General features: G+C 53.1%; 1 protein-coding gene across 7 annotated transcripts in view; it reads left to right on the top strand.

Annotated features, from left to right (window-relative positions):
* Positions 1–23,859, top strand: part of AGAP1 (ArfGAP with GTPase domain, ankyrin repeat and PH domain 1) — a 549,180-nt gene that overhangs the window by 126,630 nt on the left and 398,691 nt on the right. The window lies entirely within an intron of this gene.

The following is a 23,859-nucleotide window of genomic DNA, read 5'->3' as shown; positions in this document are numbered from 1 at the left end:
GAGCCCTGTGATCATCCACTGCGGGAAAACATTATCGAACCAAAGGAAGCGGACGACAGAGCCCCGCGGCGTGCCTGCCCTTGCTTTGTGCCGGTGCTAGAGGAGGGCTGGAAAGGCCGGGGGGGTGGCGCCCCCCAGCCACAAAGTGGGGGTGCTCTACCGCAGAGTGGGGTTCACGTTTTGGAAATGGGGAGTTTTAGAAGCCATGGAAAGTCAGCCTCGCAGATGTCACAGGGCTCTTTGAGCTGCTTCTGCCGCAGGTGGCTGGGAGGTGCTGGATGGAGTCCTTGGAGGCGAGGTGATAGGATGGGAAGAAATCCTGGAGCGCAGCCAGATTTCCTCCAGATCAGATAACAGCGAGGAGGAGTGGGAAGGAGGAAACGGCACGTTGCCAGTGCATTCTCTTTCCCGTCTCCCGCTCACGTGGCAAGTCCGCTGATAGGTCTGTCTCCATGGGGACTTCTCCTGAGAGTTTGCCGTTAATGTTTGTCTGTTGGACGTGCTGGTCCTTACACAGGCGTTTCCAAGGAGTCCACGCTTTGCAGCCCCGGAGGAGCACCCCTGTTTATATGAGAGGCTCTTCATCGTTCTCGGCTCTGGAATAAACAGTCTGCTCACAGTGTCTTACTCTCCCCGAGCGGGAGATCAACTGGGGTCCCTCCACTGGGAGGGAATCATTCAGACGTCCACGTTGAAGAAGCACCAAGGCAAAGCTGCGTCAGGCATTCGGTCCACGAGGTGATCTGTGAGAAGTTGGCTAAGAGGGCTCTGGGGTTTGACATAGTGGACCGTGGTGGGGAGGTCCCGCCAGGTGGCATCGCATCCATTGGTATGCCATGACCTGTTGATTGATATATTTATTTAATTAATTAACTTTGTTTAACGTTTACTTATTCTGGAGAGAGAGAGAGCGTGCGCGAGTGAGTGGGAGAGGGGCAAGGAGAGAGGGAGACACGGAATCCGAAGCAGGCTCCAGGCTCCGAGCTGTCAGCACAGAGCCCGACACGGGGCTCGAACCTGGGACCCGTGAGATCATAACCTGAGCTGAAGTTGGTTTAAGCAACTGAACCACCCGGGCGCCCCAAGATTTTTTTTTTAATGTTTATTGTTTTATTTTTGAGAGAGATCTGGAGAGGGGCAGAGAGAGAGGGGGACAGGGCCCAAAAAGGGCTCTACGGTAACAGCAGAGAGCCCGATGTGGGGCTCGAACTCACAAGCTACAAGATTGGACGCTCGACTGACTGAGCCACTCAGGGTGCCCCTCGGTTGGGATTTCTGATAGATTGACCTACATAGAAATATTAAAAAAATTTTTTTTTTATTTTTAAGAGAGAGAGAGAGAGAGAGAGAGAGAGTGTGTGGGTAAGTGGGGGAGGGGCTGAGAGCAAGGGAGGCAGAATCCGAAGCAGGCTGCAGGCTCTGAGCTGTCAACACAGAGCCTGATGCGGGCAGGGCTCGAACCCACAAACCGCGAGATCATGGCCTGAGCCAAAGCCAGACGCTTAACCAACTGAGCTACCCAGGCGCCCCATAGAAGTATTTTTTTGATGGTCATCGTGTCTGTCTTTCAAGAGTGACTTTCTGCAGAGCACATTCAAGCATAAGGGGGCGCCGCTGACGGGGGTAAGGGCTCCAGATCTTACCCCGCAGTGCCTCAAGGCCAGCAGAGTAGAGTCAAGGTTGAACTGTCACTGGCTGTACGTGAAGTGGAAGGTGGGTTCACCAAACTGTGCCGAGTTGCTGACCCAGACAGACGTCGCCAACGTAAAAGGAGGTTAGGGGGGCGAGTTCATCCTGACCTGGAAGGTCCGCGTGGGGTTGGTGTCCTGACCGTGACGGTGGCCCAGCGACACGGAGGGCAGCCTCGTTGGCTTTCTGAAGCGCCAGCTAGTTGGTCACAAGTGCGTGGAAATGAGTCCTGTAGTTATCAGGTTGACATCGCAGTGTGCCTGCCGTGAAAGCATTTAAGTGATTTGCTGAGCAGGGAGAAGATACTTACCTGAGGGCACCTGAGTAATGTGAAAGTCCCCGCTCTGCCAGGAGGCCTGCGAGCCTGCGTTACGGAGGTTTTCGCTACGGAGGTTTCCAGTTGAGGAATCGCACTGCGGTCGCTGACCAAACGAATCCTGGTATTGACGGGGTGGGGCCTCCACATCTGGGATGAACTTCTGCCACGGTGTAGTCTGATCTCATCATCGTCGTTACTTTTTTTAAAGTTTCTTTATTTGTTTTGGGAGAGGGGGAGAGAGAGATTGAGAATGAGGAGAGACAGGGGGGAGAGAGAGTCCCAAGCAGGCTCCCAGCTGCCAGTGCAGAGCCGACGCGGGGCTCGAACTCACAGACTGGGAGATCATGACCCGAGCTGAAATCAAGAGTCAGACCCTCAACCCACTGAGCCACCCAGGGGTCCCTGATCTCATCGTTATTTTATCGTCCAGGACGTGACGGTGTGGTGCGGGCACCGCCCCCCCCTCCCCCCCCCGCCCTATGCCCTGCGGGCACCTACCCCCCATCATGGACCACGTCCCCCATCACAGCAGGTTGTTGCCGCTTCTGAAGAACTAAATCCTTCGGTTAATGCCCCCCCCCCGCCGCCGACACACACACAAAATCTAATCAAAGAAGGTTGGGAAGTACCGGGGTGACTGAGATGAGCACAGATGACCTCTTACCTTGAGGACACCCCCACTCCCAGTGTTCTTCGACAGCCACACACTGCTGTGGGCTGGTGCCGAGAAGGCTTCATCTGGGAAGGTGTTTGTTGTGTCTGCACCAGGCCACCTCCGCCTACCGCTGTCTTCTTGCAACGTCCAGGTCCCCCCCAGGCCTGCCCCTCTCCGTCCTCTGCCTCCGCAGGCAGTGATCTTCAGACTCTTATCTTTCCCTTTGCCCTGCTCTTGTTTGGGCTGTGTCCTGAGACTGTGACAGTGTCCCCCCGTCCCTGTAGCGGGGCCAGGGACGGGCCATCGGTGGGCCAGCCTGGGCCCACGTAGTAAGGTCCCGTGAAGAGTCTGCACGTGGCATTTTCAGAGTTGCCTGAAGTAGATGCCTGAAGTCGGGCTCCAAAGGCTCGGTGGGCGAGGTTCCGCTGTACAAACAGGGTTTTCCATTCCCCTCGTGAACTCAGCCCCGGCCCCAGGAGCACGCCCTCCCCGCACCCGTGCCAAAGCCACGTTCAGGGAGGGTTGCGGTGGTTGGCCTGTGCCCGGCGGCCCTGCTCAGAACATCCTCCCCTCCTGAGCGTTTTCCGGCTCTTACATCAGGAGCTGGCGTCTTGGAGCCAGACTGACTTGAGTTCAGACGGCTCTGCCCTCCCTTCCCACTCTGCTGTGCACCTCGAGTGACTCTATGCCCCTGGCCTGTTGTGGGAAAAAGTTGGCGGGTAGTGGTACCTGCTCAGGGAGTTGCTGGGGACCAAGTGCCACCGTGTGGGACATGCACGCGCCCTGGCGCCTGCGATGCTCTGAGCGTCTGACCTGCGTTAGCTTTCCGTAGTGGTGTTGTTGGTCCCACCTGTCGTCGCCCTGCTGATCCCTGACTGGTACCGTGCCTCCTCCGATTGGATCTTGGCAGACACAGGGCGGTGTGACTTTTGTGACAGTCCCAAAGGAGGATGGTTAAACATTTTTAAAAGGTTTCTTTTAAACCCCTGTGCTGGATATGCATTGGAACTTAGTTGCATTGCTGTTTAGGGAGACGGGCAGAGGGCTCCCTGGAGGAGGTGTTCCCCCCCCCCCCCCCCGATGGGGAGGTGAGTGTGGTCACTGGGCAGAGAGTTCCTGGAGGACTTTGTGGGGCGGAGGGGAACGTCAGTTTTTCCTAAACCACGGAGTAAGTCTAGCCGAGAGGTTTATTTTTCTATGACAGAGTAAGTTCTGGTGACCTTTTTGGGTGCAGTTCTGTCTCTACTTCCAAAGATTTTAATTTTTCCATTATTCCATCATTGCCTTTGTCATACTTTAAAAACCTCTCACGCTTGTGTATGTCTTTTAAAAATGTGTTACTTTAATGATCCTTTCAATGATGTACTATTCTTCCAAAACTGAGGGGAAGGGGAGGGAGGGTGGGGAAAAAGAGAACATTTGGCTTTTTACTAAATCAGTCATTTTAAGACATTTAGTCAGTTGTTTATCTAAAACGTAATCTGTTACATCTGAAATGTCACAGAAGATATCAACACTCTGCCCGGGAGCGGTGCTTTGCACACTTGTGTGGAGATGCATGAGAAGAATCTAGGGGCTTCTTGAAACAGAGTCCGGGGTCCCGCCCCCCGAGATTCTGATTCTGGGAGCGTGGGCCGGGGCCCAAGGCTCTGCATTTGTAACACCCATGCCGTGTTCTCTGCAGATTCCGCTGGTCCAGGGACCACATGCCAAGGAGCAGTGCCTACAGGCTCCACGATTTCAAATGGCACTGCTCAGGATCACTGCCTGATGTGTCGCTGATGTAGGGACCTGGGGGGTGTGCCTAGGCGTCATGGGGTTGCCGGAATGGAAATCAATTAGAAATACTTCAGTGCTTCCGTTAGATCATAGGCTAGCTTCTCTTGTTATTTATTCTGGAGTGCCTCTTGTATCAAAGTAGAGGCTTTGTCATTTGTAGCTTGGGTTAAGTTATGGAGTTTCCGAAGCAACAGAATTCAGTAAGTCAAACTAGATGACTGACCAGGCTGGTGGGCGATCAGAAAAATGTCTTTTTGATTGGAGCATGATCTTTGGACGGAGACGTTGAAAATATGCATAGAGCAGACCTGAGAGGAGGGAGCCCTTTGCTGCTCTGGGAGCTGGGTGGGTTTATGGGTTCATTTATCCCTTCATCCCCCCCTCCCTTACGCTCCCCTTCCTCTGTTTCCCCATGTCCCATTACCTCATCCATCTGTTCATCCATCCATCCGTCCATCCATCTGTCTGTTCATCCATCTCTCCGTCCATCCATCTGTCTGTTCGTCCATCCATCCATCCGTCCATCCATCCGTCCAGTGTTAGTTGTTCTCCATGGCAGTTCCAGGCACTGGGGATACAGCAGGCAGAGAAGAAAGAACATGAACTCTGCACACTCCTGTATGCCATGCAGTGTCTTCTGAGGTCCTGGGGCTGCTTGCACACGAGCTCATCCTCTACCCCTCCCACCCTGCTGCTCTGGAGTACCTGGCAAATAGCACACAGAAAGCTCAACATGAAAACAAGTGCCAGTTTTCAGAGTAGAAAAAAAGTGTGGTTTCTGCAAATCACAAACCTGTGAGCATAGCTGCAGTGGCAGTTAGAAGTCTAGAAAAACTATATTCTAGCCTGTGCCCCAGGCTCTGCGACTCTTGGCCTCATTCAGAGTCAGCCAACACAAGATGGGGACCACTGGATGCGTGATGCCAGCGGGAGAGAGACTTGTATTGCCGAGAGAAGTGCCCTGAATATTCACATCAGCAGCATTCTTCACATTCTTTATTTTTGATGTACGCTGATCCCCATTTTGACACGGTAAGGAAAACATACTTGAAGTGAATGTCACAGACGGAATGGACAAAACCCAGTTAATCTGAGATACGATTTGAGCAAATAAGCAGACATGAAAACCACTGATGACAGTGACATAGAAACCCCCTCTTCTATGGCCTTGCTGTGGGGGTAGGAAGAAGCGGGTGTGTTGGTGGGTGAGGGTGTGCGTGGGCAGCCCTGAACGCCCTCCTCTCCCACCCTCGTAATCATGGAGTTGAAATCGTTTACTTTTTCTAGAAAGCTGTTTGGAAATGTGAATTGATAAAAGGTTTGTGCGCTGTGACCCTGGAACTATGCTTCTAGGAACCTAAGCTAAAGGAATAGAGATTTTCACGGTGCTTGATAGGTCGATTTATATTTTTTACCCTGTCTTGTTTGAGAAAGGATATAAAACAGCCTACAGGGATGGGCGGGTATTTGAAGGCAAGATACCATCTCTGAATATGTCTTCCCTTGATGAAAATTAGTCTTACATCACACCAGGTGTCTTCTGAAATGCTTAAGGTTTAGAGCACCCTGTTTGGTTTTTACACTTGATTTTTTAATCGTTATTTAAATACAGAGTGATAATGACTGTTCAGCATACCAAAGGGGTTCAGCTGACCTTCATTTTACAAAGTACCTGGACTGAGCAAGAGACTCTCTGACCTGCCTCCCAGAAGGCAGAGGAAAGGGTCTCAGTGAGTGCCCCTGTGGACAAGCTCGCCCCCTGGGAGCAGCCCGCCTGACCCCCCCCCCCCCCCCCCCATCTCTGGGGCCGGGCCCTGTTTCCATGTTTATCAGGGATGCCACCTGGGCCATCTGGTCACTCTCCAGCCTCTGTGTACTGCAGGCTGTGATTCTGTCCTTCCGGCCCAAGGCCCTCCCCGGGGCCCCTGTTTCCCCGAGACTCCCTGTCTTCTACATTCTCCCCGTTGGGTCACCCAACCTCAAGGCACTGCCTTAAGCAAGTGAGCCGGTCACACGTCTGGAAGGTGACAACCCAATCACACCCAAAGAGAACAGCGCTCTACTGGGGGGCTGGGGAGGGGCACACATGGGAAAGCCAGAGATCCCCCAGTGGCCTTTCATAGACCTCGCTGAACCCTCAGGGAAGAGGGCTCAGCTCCCGGCCTGAACAAGAGTGGAAGCAAGAACCAGTTCCCCCATTGACAGGTGTGGGATGGCAGTTTAGCCCGGAGAGGGAACAGAGCCTCGCTTTGGGGGCAGCTGACCTGGCTCCACATCTCTCACCATCCACGTGTTAGCTCGCTGGCCCTGGGCAAGTCCTTGACCTCTCAGAGCCCCTTTCTCCTCTGCAAAGAGATAGTCGTGCCCAGCTGCTGTGTGGCACACCCCCTTGCTTTGTTACTTAAGGAAAAGGGGCGTCGATTGACTGGTTTCTTCTCTGTGATTTGTCCCAACTTAGCATATTGTTGGGGGGATGAAGTAGCAAAGGGAGAACTTTCCAAGAAGGATTTTAAGGTGGTTAGCATGAGTAGAACACAGGCGGGTAGATGGAAAGATGCTTGGTTTTTTAAATCATTTAGGGGCGCCTGGGTGGCTCAGTCGTTGAGCGTCCGACTTCGGCTCAGGTCGTGATCTCACGGCTGGTGGGTTCAGGCCCCGCGTCGGGCTCCGTACGGACGGCTCGGAACCCGGAGCCGGCTTCGGATTCCGTGTCTCCGGCTCTCTCTGCCCCTCCCCCGCTCATGCGCTCGCTCTCCCTCTCTCAAAAACAAATAAACTTAAAAAAAATCATTTATATTTTGTTCAGAGCATAAACAAACTTGTTGAAAAGCCAGCCTACTAGATGTCTAAGCTGAAAAATTAAAAATAACCTTTCTCTTAAAAAACAATACAACTCAGGTTTAGAAAGTACGAAGAACCAGAAGAGAAGTCTTCAGAGTTCCTGGGAGGAGATTATAATGAATGTTCTCTCGCTGTGTATTTCGGTGTGGACTCGGGGAAGTGATAGATGCAGAGAAGGGGTTTTATTCATAACGTGTATTTAATGTCATGTGGGCTCTTTTTCCTCCTTCTTCTTTTTCCCTGGGCCTCTCTGTGCAGCATGTGAAATCGTTGACAGGAACCCCAATTGATTCTTCTCTGCCCAATAATGTGTTCATTGCGGTGGTATTTCCTGGACAGCTGGGGTTGCTTAACTGCGTAGCTACGATGGTAAGGAAACAGATTTTCCAATTGAATATCTTAACACATGACGGATTGAAAAGGGTCACAGTAAACCACATCATCACGTACGCTGCAGACCGTGTGAGGAGCAGAAAGATATTAATAGGTTCATCACTGTCGCGCGGTGGAGACCGGAATAAAGAGTGGGTCACCCAGCCGAGGGTCATCTTCAGACGTCCCTGCGTGGGTTTAGTGGAGATGAAGTGATCTCGGGACAGTGACACATTACAAGTGACGTGAACTGGATATTGGTGGTCAGTAGTGCCCCCGGGCCAGTCCTGAAGTTGACATTGGTCCAGTCTTAACCCACAGGGCTTTCTGAGGACCTTCTCTTTTCTTGCCTTCCCGCAGGATAGGCTTGAGGATGACTTCCTCTGAAGAGTCCCCGTCAGAGATCTCTGCTGTATTTCCGGGGAGGCAAATGGTCTCAAGAAAATTAGAATAAAAATATCCAACATATTCTATCCGAGTCTCTGAACTGCTTCTCACAGCTAGATGGGGAGCAAATTTAAACATTTATTAAGGAGTAAGCAGTGCATTTTCAATCCTTATGTTGTGTCTTTGTCACTATGATTTGCATTCATATAGGAAGCCCAGCAAACTGGGAAAGAGAATGACTTTCTGATTGAATCCTATAATTTCAAACAAAGCAATTTCATGAATAAGGAATATTAATTACCGAGCCCAGAGTGATCCCCAGTTTTTTCATTTTGTTTTGTGTTTAGCTTTGTGTTAACAGAAACATTTGCGCGTTCCACACAAGGTCAGCAGAGATTTAAAAGCAGACATATGCTTTGAAAATTTATTCATGCTGGAACCGAGAACATGGAATTAATGAAGTGTACAGAAGCCGGAAGATAGAAGAAGGGGGCACTGCCTCTATTTTTGTTCCGTGAAGCACTTTATTCCACTGGGAGGTCATCCTTGGCTGTCGGGTGTATGCAGTCTTCCCGCTGCGTATTAATAACCTGGGTGGGCGGAAGCCGTGACAGATACAGAACTGGGAAGTGACGTGTCTCGAATCTGTTTCTAGGAATGGTAATCCCAACGATGCCCGGGGATCTCTTTGGGAGTCCCAGTATCCTAGATCTGCACAGCCCTGTCTGTCCCAGCCTTGATGGCCTCACTTCTCTGTGAGTCTCTTGTGTCCCCGTCCCTTTAGTTCACCACTATTGTACTCCCCGCCCCCCGTTTCCAAAGGGAAAGCTGGTGCTTTTACCTGATCGCCCAGGAACAATTAAAGTGTGTCTCCGGCCAGGCTGTGGCCGAGTCTGGTCCCCAGTGCAGGGCAGCTGCCTTTGACAAGAGCAGGTGGCTTCCCTGTGTTCCCCTGGCCTCCCCGGAGCAGGATTCCTGACTTTGTGGGCAAATAAGCTGCAGTGTCTTATACATATTTGTAATGACGTTTCAGAAAGTGTGATTTATTCATGCTTGAATTTGTTCACTGGAGATTTCCAAGCTCCTCTTTTCCATCCCCAGTGAGGCTCTGTCTGTCCTGCATGCCATGGGGGACTCTCTGTTGGAAAAAGGTCCTGGTCTTTGATCCTGACCTGTAAGGAAGAGGGAGGGGCCGGTGCACAGTGAGGCTAGGCCCTTGGAGCTTTGATTCTTCCAGGAAGCGGCTGGCAGGGTGGCACAAACTTTGCTGGGCATCATGTACCCAGAAGGCAGTGACTGTCATGTCTTTTCCTTCCCTGCACAGATGTACAGGTCGTCCTTTAAGACTCCAGTAAGACCCAAGGGGTGCCTGGGTGGCTCAGTCGGTGAAGCATCCGATTTCGGCTCAGGTCATGATCTCACGGTTTGTGGGTTCGAGCCCCACGTCGGGCTCTGTGCTGACAGCCCGGAGCCTGGAGGCTGCTTTGGATTCAGCATCTCCCTCTCTCTCTCTGCTGCTCCCCTGCTCATACTCTGCCTGTCTCTGTCCCTCAAAAATAATAAGTGTTAAAATTTTTTTAAAAAATACACCAATTCTTTAAAAAAAAAAAAAAAAGAAGACTCCAGTAAGTCCCAAGACTCCAACCCCCGTTTTCCTACTGGCCCAAGCCTGCTGATGATTGCTAATGAGGCAGGAGAGAATATTGCTGTCATTTATCTTGGGGCCTTATTTCCACCTTGGAGGCAGATATGCTGGTCTGAAAGAGACGCCTTCTTTGCGACAGGGTCATTGGTCATCGTATCCCTGTTTTTAGAGCTACATTCGAAACAAAACAAAACAAAACAAAACCAACGGGGCTGCTGGGTGGCTCATTCAGTGACGCTTCCAACTCTTGATTTCGGCTCAGGCCATGCTCCAGCCTGCTTGGGATTCTCCCTGTCCCTGTCTCTGCTCCTCCCCTGCTCACGCTCTCTCTGTCTCTCTGAACACAAATAAAATAAACTTAAAAAAAAAAAAAAAAAAAAAGAACCAAGAGCTTCAAGCCTAAAGTCTTGATTTGTGTATGTTAATAACGCAGTTTAACAAAATGGCATAAAAGAAACCAGAGCATTGCATTCGGCCTCGTGCTGGGGGTCTTCAGTGGACGTTGCCGACCGTGTACACGGATCGTGGTTTAATATGTGAGCAACACATGCTTGTTTTTAGATGAATCCAGTAAAGTGTTCCAGGGAAAGTCAGCAATCCAAACCGATGCCAACTCTCATGTGTGTGGTTGATTTCCCCGGTTTCTGTAAGAGGGTGGCAGGGAGACTGAATGGGGGGGGAGCCCCCGGTGGGGGGGTGTCCCCTGCCTCTTCCAGGTGGAGCAGGCTGTACTGGGTCATCATGTAGGGGGAGCCGGGCTTCTTGCCTGACTAGTAACTGTTATTCCAGAGGGAGCACCGGGCAACCCGGGAGCTGAGCTGTGCCTTGAAGGGCCTGTTGATGGCGGGGTTGGTTTGAGAGCTTACTGGGGGAGGAAAAAAAAAAGTGTTTTGTAAATCCAAGCGTTATACACCAAATGCTCCCCTTACTTTAAGAATCGTAACTGTCAGGAGCTGAATTGTTTCGAATGTTAAAGCTCTAGGCCCCCTGCCCCCCGCCATCCCCCAGTATGTCAGGATATGACTATTTGGAGAAGGGTCTTTAATTTTTTTTTTAGTGTTTATTTATTTTTGAAAGCGAGAGCACGAGTGGGGGAGGGGCAGAGAGAGAGAGGGAGACACAGAATCCGAAGCAGGCTCCAGGCTCTGAGGTGTCGGCGCAGAGCCCGACGTGGGGCTCGAACTCACAACTGTGAGATCATGGCCTGAGCCGAAGTCGGAGGCTTAACTGACAGAGCCATCCGGGTGCCTTTGGAGAGAGGTCTTTAAAGAAGTCATGAAGTGAAGATTGAAGTCACTAGGATGGACCCTAATCTGTGACTGGCATCCTCATAAGAGGAGATTAGGACACAGGCAGGCACAGAGGGACCACCACGTGAGGACACAGTGGGGGGGGGGGGGGACGCCATCTACGAGCCAAAGAGAGAGGCCTCAGAAGAAACCAGCCCTGCTGACACCCTGAACTTGGAGAAGATAAACTCGGGTTGCTTAACCCCCTCTCACCGCCCTCCCCCCCGCCCCCCGCAGTCTGTCATACCCTGTTATAGCAGCCAGAGCAGACTATGAGCAGACAAATTGAAAAATTTGCCTTGATGGTTAAGGTTATTAAAACCTTGGTGGCCAATGAAACATCTATGGAAATTTTTCCTTCACACTTTTACCCCGATCTTAAAGCGTTTTTGCTCCTTTGTGCGTACTTTTTCATTAGCTGAATGTCTTTGTTACTAGAAATGAGGTTTTGCTTTAAACATTTTTTCATGCTTATTTTTGAGAGAGAGAGAGAGAGAGAGAGAGAGAGAGAGAGTGTGAGTGGGGGCTCTAGGCTCCCAGCTGTCAGCACAGAACCCGACGTGGGGCTCAAACTCACAGACCCTGAGTGAGATCATGACTGACTGAGCCACCCAGGTGCCCCAGGATGTTTTGCTCTAGAAATAATGCTGCTAACGCTCCCTTTGGAGGGACTGAGTTGACAGACCTCAGAAGGTCTCCGTGTTTTCTGCAAAGCGCTCCGTTTTCCAAAAGCCCAGGCCTTTGTACTGATCTCATTATATCCGGAATGTGTCTGATGGTGAGAATTTATGGCTTATTTATAAGTGAGTATTTCTGCTTTGAGGAAGGGAGGTCCTCCGCAATTGGCCGACTTTCCTGTGGCCTTCCAGGGTCAAGGGCGAGAACGAGGAGGGAGAGGCCACTGGGTCGGGATCTCAGGCAGAGAGAGGTGGGGCCAGCAGATGGGCTGGGCAGTGGATTTAGTGAATGGGGACCACTTTGGTTTTCCTGCAAGGCCACCCTGGAGTCCTGGGTGGAAGCAGAGGCCAGCTTGAAGCCAGTGCAGGGCTTGGGGGGTTGGGGGGTAGAGTAACAGAAGCCTGCTTGAAGCCAGTGCAGGGCTTGGAGGGGCGGGGCGGGGGGGTCAGGGTAGCAGAGCGTTTACTCAGTCTTTCCGGGAACTCTAGAAGGAAAGCAGAGTCCTGAAGGGGAATTTGGGGATAATATTAATCTCAGCACTGGGACCTGTCCTTGAGATACAGATCAGAAAAGCAGCCTCTTTTACCCCAGCCTGCCTTGGGCTTTCAGTGTCCCATCCCTGGGAGGTAGGGCGGTAGGGTGAGGGGCTTGTGTGTGTGTGTGTGTGTGTGTGTGTGTGTGTGTGTGTTTTAACCACCATCTCTGTTTGCTCCCAAAGTCATTTCCACTTTGCACTCCTCCTTTCCCCTCCCCTTTCTCTCCCTCCCTCTCCTCTCCACCCTTACCTTCCCAGCAGAGCGGAAGGACTAGCTCCAGCAGAGCCCTTCAGGATTTTATTGGAGGCACCTCGACTGCCTTTGCTGCCTCCCTTTGCGGACCCGCTGGGCTCTCCCCAGAGGCAGGGCCACGTGGGGTGGGGGGCACGTGTCAGCCTTCCTTCTTGGGTGGAGTTGGTGCTTTTTCTGAGAGTCTGGGGGTCAGGGCTGGGCTCCAGTCCAGCTCCACCCCTAACCCTGAGATCCAGGGCCCCCTTTCCCACCGGTGACTACAACTTTCTCTGTGTTAGAAGAGGGATGATAATAGTCCTTATGACATAGGAGCATTTGGGGGAATAAGCTGGATTCGCCGAATTAATATCTCTCAAGTGCCTCCGGCTGAGCCTGGCCTTGGCTAAGATTGGAAGGGGCAGCTGAGAGTTGGTCTGGCTGAGCCTTGAGGCCCATCGAGGGGCCCTGGGCTGCAGAGGGAGGGTCAGGGTGAGCAGGCTCCTGCAGTGTAGACAGAAGGTCTGGAAGGTCTGGCTTGGGGTGGGCCAGCTGATGCCTGGTGCCTTTAAACCCAGGCTACCCCTTTCTGGTAGGTGGCATAGCCCCATACACGTAGGCGTTTTTGGGCCTGGGAATCTCCAGTCAATGTAAAACACATGTTTTTGTATCTCCCAGAAGCCAGGAGGTGCACGGAAGGTGTGCGTCTTGTGGCCACACCGCGGCTGGACGTTGTTTCTCAGGAACGAGGCTGCTTGCCGGCCAGGCTGGCAGAGTGTGGACCCAGGCAACCTGCGTGGTGCCCAAGTGGTGTGAGCGGGCTGGAGGCCCCACGTGTATCCCCTCGCCTTGGCATTCGATGGCGTCCTGTGAATGCTGGAATGTGCCGAAGCAGCGGTGGGGAGTCTGGGTAGCCTGCTTGGGTAAATGGCCATCTCGGGTGTTAGATTTCCTTGTGTGTCGACTCCTAATTCCCTGGAGTTCTTCCAGGGAAAAAGACCTTTGTGCGAACGTCCCATTGTACATGCCCAGAAACGCCCGGTGCCCTCTGATGCTTCTCTGGAAATTCTTTGTCGGTACAGTGGGGGGTGGTGTTTGCACACACACACGTGCAGCCCTCTTCATGGGGGACTTCTCAGCGTGCAGTTCCCCGCGCAGGGTCCCCTTGCAGCTCCCGACAGCTTTCCGGAATGTGCCATTTGAAAAACGAAAACCCATCATTTTGAGCACTTCCGAAATGCTAGGTGCCAAGGCCCCGGGCCGTTAGATCCTTGTGTTAACTGTGGGTTCACTCGTCATTAGCCTCTCCGTAGATGGTTCTAAGTTATTTCAGGTGTTCTAGGTCTTAGTGAGGATCCCGGACTCCAGGATCGATGGCTTGCATTTCCTTCTATCTCGGTGAAGGCCCAGGGCCCGCAGGCAGCCCTTGCTAGCTGAATCTTGGCCAACCAGCTGACCCGCTCTCGTCCTGGCTGTTTCCTCTGCATAGTGAGCGTGGCCCAGGCTGGATGGGCGGGCAAGGAAGGAGCCACCCACCAGGGGATCCCCCCTCCTTGGAGTGCTTACTTGAGGCTCCAGACCCTGCCCCCTCCCCCCCTCAATTCTGGCCAGCTGCCGGGCAGGCTTTCCCCCCAGGCAGTCACACTCTGGAAACTCCCCACCCCCAAGCATGGCTTCATGTGGTCCATGAAGGAGGGTCACGTTTTCTCAGGGGCGGCCACCCAAGATCAGCTGCGGTGGAGGAGGTTTGTGGCCACGGGAAGAAGTGAATCACCTTCCCCTCCACGCCTTTCCCTCACCTCTGGAGACCTCAAAGATAAACTCGTGGGGTTTGGGGGCTGCCGGGTGGTGTAGCAGTGTAAACGGGCATCAGCCGATCTCTGCTGTTACCTGCAACATGACCGAGGCACCACTGCTCCCTTCCAGAATTGATCTTGAATCAGCCTCCTGGACTGGTAAAAGTTAATCCCCTCCACCATTTATCAAGCAGAACACTGATAGGGCCCGAGGTTTAGAGATAAAGTTGCTGCTCCTGTCTCAAGGACCCAGGTCTTCTCGGGGAGGTGGTTACGTAAAGGGCAAGTGTGAGGTCAGACAGGGGATTGATGCTGAGAAGGGGTGGCCAGGCCCCAGCAACGAGGTGGACTTGGCTGATCCTGCCAGCCCCAGCAGATGACCGTGGAGAGACCGGGTGTGGCATGGTCAGGACTAGAAAGGAGTTGGAAAGGCCTGGGAAGGAACGAAGGATCTTGGGAGGCAGCAGGCAGCACAGCACACATTTGTTCTAAGCACTGGGACAGATGCTTCATACACATTTCATTGTCACATCTCCCCTGTCTTCACAGCCTTCCCGCCAAATGAAACTGGGCTCGGAGACTCAAGGTCACTTTCCCGAAGTCACACACGGCTTGCTTTGCATCATTCTGGCCTCAGAGCTCAGCCCCTTAGCCACTCTGCCCAGCAGGGGTGGCAGGGGGCTGTCCCAGGCCCGGAATGCCAGGTTAAGGAGTGGCCACTTCCTTCTGCAGGTGACGGGGCGTCTCTGAGTGGAATTGTGGCCTGGGCTCCCATCGCCGCAGAACGGCTGGGCCGGGCTGTCCACTCGTTCTGGAAACCCAGTGAAGGGTGAAGAGGAAGGAAGCACAGTGCACCCTCGAGGAGGCGGGAGGCGCCTGGGAGGGGGCCAGAGGGCACACGGAGGGAGGGGAGGCCTCTGTTTGGTTTTTATTCAGTGGGAGATCACTGAGTGTTTTCAGCGCTGGCTGAGGGAGAGGAGGTGATCGTGGTTGATGGAACGTGGTCCGGTGGCCAGCTCTGAGCAGGAGAGGCAAATGTGGTTGGGGGGCCCGGAGGACAGCAGCTCCGGGCTGTGGCACCCCGTGTTTTCGGGGCAGCCTACGGGTTTGCGTCGTCGGAATGGGATCGTGGGGGACCAGGGCTGCGGGGCCCCCTCACTGTGTGGGCAGCTGCAGTGGGGCCCCGTGCTCCCACTCTTGTCTGCTCCGCGGACGCAGTTTGTGGCGCCCTGGTCCCGCGGGCTGGAGTTCGGATGGACCCACCCGAGTCCACGGTGGGGTCTCGGGCGTCAGGGACCGGCACGAGACAAGGGACGTGCCGTGGCCTCGGCGGGACCGAGGAGGGTCTGCAGGGTTGGGAAGGACACCTGTGTCAGGCGAGCCTCCTGAAGCAGGAGTATGAGAGAGAAGACGGATGTCGGGGACGGTTGTGGCCAGGAGGGGAGGGTGGACGGGCACAGTCCTGGGTGGTTCAGGGCGTGAACTTGGGAGGAGGCCTTAGGAAACAGCGAAGGACAAGACCTGAGTGCAGGAGGCAGTGTGGCCTGGCTCTCCGCATGGGTGCCGTGCTCCCTAGACGCCTCCCTTGGGGTGTCTGCCAGGCAGTGACGGGAGGAAAGGGGACCTGAGGCACGGCATGAGCACCCACTCACTGCCAGGCCACCTGGCGATCCCCCGACAGTAGTGTCCTGAGCCGGATGGCCCAGGGGCCACGAACGTCCTTGTCCGGATTTGAGGACTTCTGTGTTGGTACCAAACCAGCCACGCCGCTGTCTTCGGCACCTCTCCTAGGGACAGAGGTGGCGCTACAGGGGAGGGTCAGGAAAGACGTCAGCACCCCGCAAATTGTTGGGCCACGGCACTTCTGTCTGTCGTCCCTCCCCTTCCCCTCATGGAAGGTTCTGGAGCTGGTGGTGAATTTTTTTTTTTTCCCCCAAGGAGGCGAGCTTAGCACAACATACATCAAGGCGCAGGGAGGAGGCTTGGGGGCTGCCGCGGCTCTCTGCCCCCCTCCCCCCCCCCCCAGAGCAGCATCTTCCCACCGCTGGGACGCCTCCCCCCTGCTCTGTGCCCGCAGGTTGCTGATGAGCCGTGCGTGGCAGGAAGATGAGACGGCACGGATGTTTTATTTCATCTTATTGTGTCAGAACTGGTCCCCGTGACCCACTTCTCCTCTTTCTCAGGAGCTTTTATGCAAATCGTAAGGAGCAAGGGGGTGGCGGCTGCTACCAGCATGCGTTTATCCTCCGCCCCCCCGGGGAGTGCGGGAGCTGGTGACACATTGGCTAATAAAGGCAGCAGGGTGGTCACGTGTCTCCCACTGCCGACTGGGGTGGGGGTGGGGGGTCTGGGCTCTGAACCCACTTCTTAGTCATGTTGTTTTCCACATTTAGAGGGAAATATATCAAACCTTCAGGTCCCCTGGGCACAGATCAAAGATTTCCAGATATCTCAGCAGCCAAATCCCAAAAGGGGTGCAGAAGTGATAACTCTGCCCAAATAGGCTTTTCTCGAGCTTTGTAATGGTACGGACAGAAATTCCCAGGGTGTTATTTGTGGCCTGGATGTTTTTTATTTTCGTGGAAGTCCCGGACTTCACAAATCTTTGGCGGGGCGGGGGTGGGGTGGGGTGGGGTGGTCAGCGGGTCTGAAAACAAACTTGGTAAGCATCCAGAAGTTGTCAAAGCATATTTAAGTGGCTGTTTGACAGCTCATGGTATTTGCTTCCACTCCTGGAGGCTATTCGGGGGCGTCTCTGACCCTATCAGACCCTCCTCGTGTTTTAATTGTAATGTCTGTAGGAAGATGATTGTGCAGATTGTATTATTAGAAAAATCTCTTCCGGCGGATCCTGCAGAGGAAGTTTCGCGACCCGACAGGCCCGGTCCCGTGTGCACTTGAAGACGGGGCAGATTAGGTAATCGGTAGGAATTTCTTGGTCTTTCTCCACACAAATTCCAGAGCTTCTTTGCAGCTGTTCGGGGGGACAGGTGCACAGCTGAGTGTTACCCTTGATTAAATCCTCCTGATTCTCAGCTGTGTGTCCCCAGAGCACCGAAGACTGGAGAGAAAAGCTGAGCATCCCTGGGGGAAGCTCTGGCCGCAGCCAGTGCCTGGCAGCTCAAGAGTGACCATCCGCGGGGGACCCTGTGGTTGTGACGCAAACCACAGAGTGTGGTGTGTGTATTCGTTTCACCAAAGTGACGCTTAATATGTGTGCTTTGAATTTCGTCTTGAGTCCCCTTTGTCTGGCGTTCAGCAAGAAGGACCACCAAGAAATTTCTGACGTTTTCCTTTGTTTGGGGAGTGCGAAGCTACTCACGAGGGACTCTTTGGGGAATATTTTTAAAGCCAAGGCTTTTCCCCCTTGGCCTACGGAAGTGCGGGTGAGCTTTCAGCTTGGTTTTCTCTGCTTCCTCTTGGCTCCCTGCACCAGCTTGTGTGGAGGAATCTGCCGTATCTGTAAAGTGGGCTGGATTAAGGTTGCTTCTAGCCCTCGCTTGCTGTAAGTGGAGGATGCCAGCCTGGCCTCGTGCGGGAGTAACCGGGAGGGGACAGTGGGTCAAGGCAGCTCCAGACCGGGGGTACGCTGGCCGGAGCAGCCCTGCGCACAGGTCCCGGCAGAGGCTCATTGTGGGAGCTCCCTGGAGGGCAAGCCAGCGAGCTTACCTGCGATCACAGGTGCTCATGCGCTCCGTCGACCCCTTGTACGTGCTGACCCGTCTCCCCCACAGGCGGCTCACGGCCCAGAGTGTTCACGCGTCATGCTTAGGGTGTTTTCTGATTAAGAACGACACAACGATGCTTTGGATTTTAAATCACTCATTTTTTTTTTTTTTTTTTTCAACGTTTTTTACTTATTTTTAGGACAGAGAGAGACAGAGCATGAACGGGGGAGGGGCAGAGAGAGAGGGAGACACAGAATCCGAAACAGGCTCCAGGCTCCGAGCCATCGGCCCAGAGCCTGACGCGGGGCTCGAACTCACGGACCGCGAGATCGTGACCTGGCTGAAGTCGGCCGCTTAACCGACTGCGCCACCCAGGCGCCCCTTAAATCACTCATTTTTGGCAAAACTTAGTTTTATTTCCTTTCCCGCATTGTCATCATGTCCATGATACTTACTGATTTAAACCAATGGTAATTGAGGACTCATCGGTCACCGAGCGAGGACTCCTGGTGGCCTCGTCTGTCACTCTTGCTCTTCTCCCTATTTGGGGAAGGGTTACTGGAAATAATTGCTTCTTTTCTTACAGAGGGACCGTCTAGAGCTTTCTCGTATCATATACAGAGGCAAGAGAGGATGGCTGCATCAATAAAATAATAAAATGAGAACTCGGAGACACGGGAACCACCCCTTCCCTTTTCACGCGAGTGTGCCTTGCCTGTCCCTTGGGAGCAGTGGTTCTCCCCTGGTGACATCTGGCAATATTTGCACACATTTTTAGCTGCCGTGGCTTGGGGGAGGGGTGTATTGGCATGAGTAGGGGGAGGCCAGGGGTTCTGCTCAGAACCCTACGATCCCCAGGATGGGCCCTCGGCAACAAAGGACCCGAGTCCGGAGTGTCCGTGGCGCTGAGGTTGACCACCCTGTCTGGGTGAAGACCAAATACCGCTCCCGCTTGAAGCCGTTTTTGAATGTTCCAGCAGGAAACAACTGTTTTCTGCCTTCTTCTTACCTGCCTCCTTCCTATCCTATGTAACACTTCCTTCTGGATAGCGGTTACTGAGGACACTTGGGTGTCCCCTCACCTCCCAGCTACCCCATCAGCGATCAGAGTGCTCTGGGCACAGTCCGTGTGTTCTACACCATCGTCTGGCTGGGGAGCAGAACATGTGCGGGCAGGTGGCCTCGTGCTGTCAGGTTGGGGGGGGGGGCGTGTCACAGACCGCCGGGGTCACCGGTTCTGATTCACCTTACAGAATCTTCCGTGAGCAAAGTGCACCCGCGCAGGTGTCCTGCCGAGTGTCAGCGTCTCGTCGTGTTCACCTGGCGCCCAGAACCAGGGGAAGGCTGCCCAGAGAAGCCCTTCGTTCGCGGGCCACCGAGCTGAACTTGGGGTGCCGCAGACCAGGGCTTGGGGGGGTGTCTGTCACTCCCCCTCTGCCCCACCCCTCCCACAGGGGCACCCAACTCTGGGCCTCGTATAAAACAGCCTGATTCTCTGATCTCCAGATGCCTTCCGACGGGAAGCGGACTGGAAAAGCCCTCTCCCCGTGAAGTCAACCCAAATTTTGATTAAAGTAGTTGCTGACCTGTTGTTCTGGCTCCTTCCATCAGGAGCGTGGTTGGCGCTGCCCATTGAGGTGACACCGTGGGGCCTCCGGTTAAAAGTGAAAAGAGGGGCGCCTGGGTGGCGCAGTCGTTTGGTTGGGCGGCCGACTTCGGGTCAGGTCATGATCTCGCGGTCCGTGAGTTCGAGCCCCGCGTCGGGCTCTGCGCTGACAGCTCAGAGCCTGGAGCCTGTTTCAGATTCTGTGTCTCCCTCTCTCTGACCCTCCCCCGTTCATGCTCTGTCTCTGTCTCAAAAATAAATAAACTTTAAAAAACAAAAAAAAAAGTGAAAAGAGCGTGGAGCCCAGGCACAGCCTCCCGGGGTCTTCGTGTTCATATGCGTGGGACCGACCAAGGTTGGGGTGGCCGTGGCTGCATTATTGGCCCCCGAGGACAAATGTAGGTAGGGCGTAAGTGCTGAGACCTCTTCCCCCTAGACCAGAATGTCCTGGCCTCAGGGATGGAGCCCACTGGCCCCTCCGTGATTTGTCAGGTTCTTACCTCTTTTGCATTTGTTTTAACCCCCAGCTTATAAAAGGAGAAAAGCGGGGCCCCTAATGAGTCCAGTCCAGGCAGGGTTGACCGCAGGGTCGTCCTTCCTTCCCCCCGGGGTGATCTGGCTTGAGTCTCATGCCAGAAGGTGAATTGGGAAATTGTGGGTTGAGCACAAATGCCTTTCCTTTTGCTTCTTCTGTATCTTTCAGTCAACCTGCTGCCAGAAACCTGTCTGGAGAGTGCCCCGTGAACTGGGGGAGGGGCTTTGTTGCTGCTGGGGTGGGAGTGCAGAGCCGGGCAAGGTCAGTGGTTGGCTGGTTGCGGTGGCCCACACACGTGGTTCTGCTGTGATGCTGTAAATGTGATTACTAGCTGGCAAGTTCTGTGACTTGGAAAGTCAGCTCCAGGAGCAGACGGCTCTGCTGACTACCAGAGATTCCCTTTAACTAAGGCTTATCAGCTCTAGTAACACTTGCGAAATAATACTCTCATGGAGGATGTTTAATTTATAGATAGCTAGAAATGGCCCAGGCCGGGGGAAGTCATGGGAAGGTGGCCAAAAGATCCCATAAACCTGGAATAGCAGTGCAAAGCCGGCTGCTGGGGGGGGGGGGGGGGGGGACGACGATGGAATCGGGGCGTACGTAGGGCCGCTCCCCATTCCTAGATCCCTCTGCACTCCTTCCCTATAAGGAGCCCCTGCAGCGTTGAGGATTTGCCTGCCTTCGATTTGGTTTTGATTGAGTATTGATAACACCTACAGACTTTTTTTTTTTTTTTTAAATAAGCCAAAATGGTGATCTATTCTAAGGCACAGAAAAATTTAAGAAATGATTGTCTAGATGGGTCAGTTTAAAAAGCAACAGAAAAAGAAAGCATAGTGCCACCTGAACATACATAGCATGACCATTTCTATTTTTAAAAGGCAGGTCTGGCTGCATTAAAAGGGGATTTAGATTTTGGAGTGGCAGGATCTGTCTGAGCCTCTGATTCTTTGCATCGGGCGAGCCCATGTATCCAGGGCAGTAGGGAGAGGTGATTCTCCCGGGTTGTTTCAGCCTAGACAGTCAGGCCTGGTGTGGGATCATTGTGCTTGGTGTGGAAAATAAATGCTTTCCTGTGAGGCGAAAGCAGTGTGAGTCAGTGGGCGTCCCGGGCCGTGGCTGAAAGAGGTCCCCTCATTTAGCACCATCCCAGAGATTCCTGGTCATGTAAGGTGGATCAAATGGAACCTTCTACTCTGCAGACTGAGTCCTCCCACAGCAACGTGCAAACCCTGGGCTGGATTCAGGATAACCCTGCCGGCATCGTGTGAGACCCCAGCAGTTCCGTAGTGGAGTGCTCTAGGAGTGGGGTTTTACTTTTTACGTTTGGCTCTACGAATACCTCGGATGACAAGCAGGGTCTGTGTCTTGACGATGGACTAATTTCATAGGAAAACCTATCTCCAAACTTGAAAGTTGCCTTGGTCTTAAAAAGTGAGAATAGGTCCCAGGGGAAGTTAGGAGCCCTGGGTTCTGATTACCCATGAGTCCTCCTCCCCCCCCCCCCCCCCCCCCCCCCCCCCCCGCGCGCAGAGGCCCCTGCCTCTCTGCAGGTGAGGTTTGAGTCTCCACTTAAAGCCGGCCTGACCTTTCTGTCCACACAGCTACAGCCTTGAAAGGGTAGACCCCACCCAGTGTAATTAGCGCTCACCCCGGAGACAGACCGGTAGGGCTCTGCTCTGTCTCGCATCCTTGTACCTCCCACACACCGGCTTTGTGTGAAACCACGTGGCCTTGAAAACACCATTTTTTCCCACAACTTTGTGAGTTCTTTGAGGACAGAGGCCCTGCCTCCTCACTGTGTAGCCTTGCGGTCAGTGTCCAACATGCATTTGATGAATAAATGAGCAAACAGAAAAGTGAATGAGTACATGGAAGCTTGCTAGATGTTGATATTATTTACATCTGATTAGCATCAAGCTCAGCCTTACACATTTCTCTCTCTCTGCTGTTAACAAAGCAAACGGCGATGCTCACAAGGACCAAAAAAAATGCCACGGTGGCATGGGGAATGGGCACAGGTAGTGCGACCCCCCAAAAAGACCCCGGGTTCCGTACTCAGCAGTGAGCTGTGTAGCCTCGGGGAAAGCACCCACCCTCTCTGAGCCCCCTCTGCATCCACCTAAGCTGATGGGCTCTAGAAACCTCATTCTGAGAGCTGTTCAGGGTCTGTGTGTCACTCTGGAAGTTGCTGGTTCCTGGGTCTTATCAGAGAGGGCTTTTCATTGAAACTCTGAAGGTAAGCCAGATCTGTTCTGGGGTTCCCTAACTTTGCACTCGAGGAATGTTAGAGGCACTGCCCTTGAACCCTTGAGCGCCAAGAGTAGGTGGACAGAGCTTGCAACGATCCTGTGATTGTGGCAGTCGTGTCCAGGTACGACTGGACCTGGGGTCCAGCCACTGGGGGTGGTCAGAATTGTTTTAAACTTTTGTTTTAATGGATTTTATCTTTTAGAGCAGTTTTTGGTTAACAGCAGTTTTGAATAGAAGGTGCAGAGAGTTCCCGTGTACCCCCCGCCCCGACCCATGCATAGCCTCCCCGCACTATCCACATTCCCTCCAGAGTGGTACGTTTGGTATAATCGATGAACTGATGTTGGCACCTTATTATCACTCAGAGTGTATAGTTTACCTTGGGATTCACTCTTGGGGCCACGTATTCTTTGTGTTTTGACAAATGTGTAACGACGCATGCCTACCCTTATGTGGTATCATATATTTTCCCCACTCTAAAAATCCTCTGTTCTAAAGTATCTTCTTAAAAGGAAATAGAATCAACCAGCAGTCTCTCTGATCTGTGTCACTAAATCCGCATGTTTAATTTCACTCTGAGTAAAATCCAGATTTCCTCAGCTCTAACTTCTTTCCTAAGAGGCCTCGTCGTGCATCTTTGTGTCCTTTTCAGTGCTCTGGGCATGGTGTTTGGTGATAGGCAAGGAGGGGAGGCCTTCTAGCAGTCACAGAATCCCAGAATGGTGGTGGCCTGCCAAGGAGCTCTCCCTTAGAAAGAGCGTCCCCTGTGTCTTTTGCATTTCCAGGCCTCGAGAAGCCTGTGTAAGCATCCAGTTTGATTAGCGGACCCTTTGTGACATTTTCCTTCTGACACTTGGAAGAAGCCAATGGAAAGCCCTACATTCGAGACCTCAGGAAGAACTAACAGGTCGATCTGCATAAGAATATTGTTCTGCATCAGGTCATATCAAGGACCAGGATCTATGTAGCCAGGAGGGAGCAGGCAGGGGAATCTGATGGAAGAGAAACCCAGCAGGCAGGGTTTAGCACTCCCACACACTGCCTGGCACACAGCACCTTCGCTGGTTCAGCCCTCACAAGACTGCAGAGAGTTTGTTCCGATCTTCTTCCTCCCCACCTTACAGGTGTGAAATAGGAGACGGTGAGGTGGCGCACAGGCTTGGACACGCACGTTTGCAACACTGTGTTCTCCTGCCTCTTAAATCGGCAGGGGCATTTCCCACACATTGGGGAACTTACTCCTAAAACAGTATTTCAGGAGTGAAACTGCATGGTCCTTCACTTGGAGGGCAGTGGTGTGAACTGCACCATCACAGGAAGCAAGAAGGTCCCTCCCTTGCTCCCTCCTTCCAGGCCGTGCACTTGCTCCTTCAGAGTACAAGTATGCAAGTACACTTGGGAGGGGTAACGAGCACCTGAGATCTCTCGCTTTTTAAGTAAGTCGTTGTTTGAGTTGCAGCCTCCACAGAGCTCTACGGGGAGGACAGATGCTTCAAATAAACTGGTGAGACACGGCCCATGTTTTGTTTTTGCGGGCCACGCCCTGGAGTGTAGGGTTAGTGTGGGGTGAGGGTTCAGGC

This window comes from Neofelis nebulosa, chromosome 2, assembly GCF_028018385.1.
Source record: "Neofelis nebulosa isolate mNeoNeb1 chromosome 2, mNeoNeb1.pri, whole genome shotgun sequence".
NCBI lineage: Eukaryota > Metazoa > Chordata > Mammalia > Carnivora > Felidae > Neofelis > Neofelis nebulosa.
The sequence above is the reverse complement of the archived record's forward strand: the minus strand, read 5'-3'. Positions and strand labels throughout refer to the sequence as shown.